Genomic DNA, 2740 nt, shown 5'->3' on the forward strand with positions numbered 1-2740 from the left:
CTGCTCTTTAATACCGTCACGACAGCAGTTGAGCTGACAACATACAGTGCCAAAGGAGAACTAAAATTAATTAATAGTAATATTTCTACATATGCCCAAAGCACTTAATGACTGTAAGCTTGGAATGTTGAAAATGTTAATCACTTCAGCTTAAAAAAAAGTTATTTTTCCTTTCTTATATTTGTACCGAGCTGATGTATAAACTGAGCAAAGGATGTCCTTGTTGAGTAGAAACACCCGGGTTTGTTTGGGAATACATTCAAGTACCTTTTTTTGGTTTCTCATTATTAGTAGTTTTAAGAACTATCAAGTAAAAATAAATAAAGATCATGGCCTTTTGTAAGAACATGTTTTATATATGATTGAAGTTTTTACAACACTCCGAAAAAGCCATCTGATGTTAGATTTAAAAATAAAATCAAAAGCATTTTCTGACACAGTACACATGAAAAACTGGAAGTTCCAATATCTTCAATAGAAGTTGTAGAAAGTGTATGTCTCCTCGGAGTCTGACACCCACTTAACACAGCAGAAAATAAGGTACCATATACTGTAAACAAAAAAGTACAGTAAAGGACAGTTGTAAATTTACATAAGAATAGTTCATAAACATTTTGGTCTTTCCATAACAGTTTTTATATAAAATGAATTAAAAAAACCTTTAGACAGCTGTCGTCACTCTGTCTGACCACTTTTCACTTAGATGCACACAGACATGTTTATATAGCAATACACTGATGCACCGTTACATGGATATTATACTATGATTACTGCTTGTAACTGAGATGTGCCTTATCCAATCAACATTATCCATAGTTGAAATACTCTTACATTATGTATTCTTGTCATGTTGTATCTATAAAAACATGAAAATATAACTTTACATTATTTCAAGTATTTACATGAGTTCAAGCTTGACAGAGAAAAATTGATAAGCTACAATTTTTAGAAGAGTAGGCCCAGAGGTACAATAAATAAAGAGCATTTTTTGTTTATAGTCATCTGTTTCATTTTTAAAAACTCATTTGAAGTATAATGTGGAAAACAATTAGTCTGCAATTTGGTCATTCTAGCATTGATGATTGATTTCAACTTAAAATGCACCTCCAACATTCCTGATGAGGAGAAATGCACTAAAATTGTATTGTATGATCTTGGAATTTGTGATTAGGGACAGCTAAATTTAGGCAAGGACGTCATGATACCTCATGGCACCATGGTCCATGCGAGTGGTTGCTATTAGACCCTACACTTCTCTTTCCCTCCTGTGATAGATAATAAATAAGAATGTTTTCCATGCACTGAGTACAACACCAAGTGCTACACAAAGGCGTACTTGCAGAAATAGCAAGCATTAGCTGAACGTTAGTGATCACTTAAAACCTTAAATTAATTTTATTTTAGAGAGCTTCAGTGGAAATAAATGGTCTTTTATGAAGGGAAAGATAGCTCCTTTAAATTTCTTAACTAGAGAAATATAAGTTCTTTAGTCAAAAGCCACAGAAGTGTGTTTTATCCACACTGGGCATTTTAAAATAGCCATTCCACCTGAGGAATAAGTATAAAAATATATATATTAGGGTTGTTTATATTGATGGTAATGGGAAGAAACTATATCGCAGCTGACTCAAAAGTGCTTAAACTTTTCATAATATGTAAGATTTATGACAGCTCTTACACCTTTAAAAGCCAAAACTCAGGTTTAGTTTACGGAATTTGATCAATGGGCACCTATCTACTTTCAGGGCATCTCTAACTTCATCTACAACTAATACTTCTCTCTGTCAGCTCAAACACTTTAAAACAGAACCTCACATACTCTGATATTTGTTTTTAATATTAGTTTTTAAAATCTATTAGCATTTACCTACAGAGATTAAATGCTTTATGCTAAATATTTCTTTACATACGATAAGACATACTTAAAAACAGGTTCAGATTTTATCTGGGGACAGGTTTATACTTTAAGGACCACCCGGCCTTCTTTAAAAGGGGGCAAATTTCTCTGGGAACCTAACAATTTAATAGTGTCTTTGAACTCCATTGATGACCAAACTGTAGCTAAGCAAAATTAATTGGACCACTTGCAAATAAAACAATAGAAAAGTGTTTATTTCAAATGTCAAGCACTGCCAAGTAATTTTACATTAACACCAAATGTTAAAGAATAGGATACATTAAAGTTTTAATAACAATATTAAATTACTACAAGATTTGAATCTTCTCTTTGTTTTTCTTTCCTTAGCATGTACATATTTGGCTTTGAAAAATACGTAACTGATACCCAAAGCCTTTCTAATTACGTCCCACTCAGTTTAATCGTTGTTGTCTTATTCAACCAATATGGAAGCAAATTTATTGAAAAGCCAGTTTGTTTGTGAAAATACCTAAAAATATTTTTTTAAGTTTAAATGTCTTTTTTTCTTTTTCTTATAAAACATGTCACATCTTGATGCAGTTGATGTCAAGTGTGCTTAAGTCATTATGAATCAAGAGACTAACAATAGTGGCTGCAGAAACGGGTCTGTTGTCTGTACAAAGACGTCAGTGAAATTAGAGTACTTCCATGGTAGCTGTGCATGTCCGCCAAGCTTCGTCTGGAACTGGAGTAGAAAAGGATGTTGTGTCTTTAGGTGACCGTTCCTCACAACTCAAGATGAATTCCACATATTTAAGAATTCTTGGCTGAAAGAAAAGTCTTCAAGATACTGGATGCCTCTCACCACTTTGTCAATAAACA

The 2740-nt window shown here is 32.8% G+C and overlaps 1 protein-coding gene across 1 annotated transcript in view; it reads right to left on the bottom strand.

Moving 5' to 3' along the window:
* Window positions 1-332: 332 nt before the first annotated feature.
* GRIA2 (glutamate ionotropic receptor AMPA type subunit 2) overlaps window positions 333-2740 on the bottom strand; it is a 160898-nt gene continuing 158490 nt past the window's right edge. The window contains exon 17 of the mRNA XM_030865757.2: window positions 333-2740. This exon is cut by the window's right edge and continues 209 nt beyond it. The gene's annotated coding sequence lies outside the window, so the exon portion shown is untranslated.

Source organism: Globicephala melas, chromosome 5, assembly GCF_963455315.2.
Source record: "Globicephala melas chromosome 5, mGloMel1.2, whole genome shotgun sequence".
In the NCBI taxonomy this organism is placed as follows: domain Eukaryota; kingdom Metazoa; phylum Chordata; class Mammalia; order Artiodactyla; family Delphinidae; genus Globicephala; species Globicephala melas.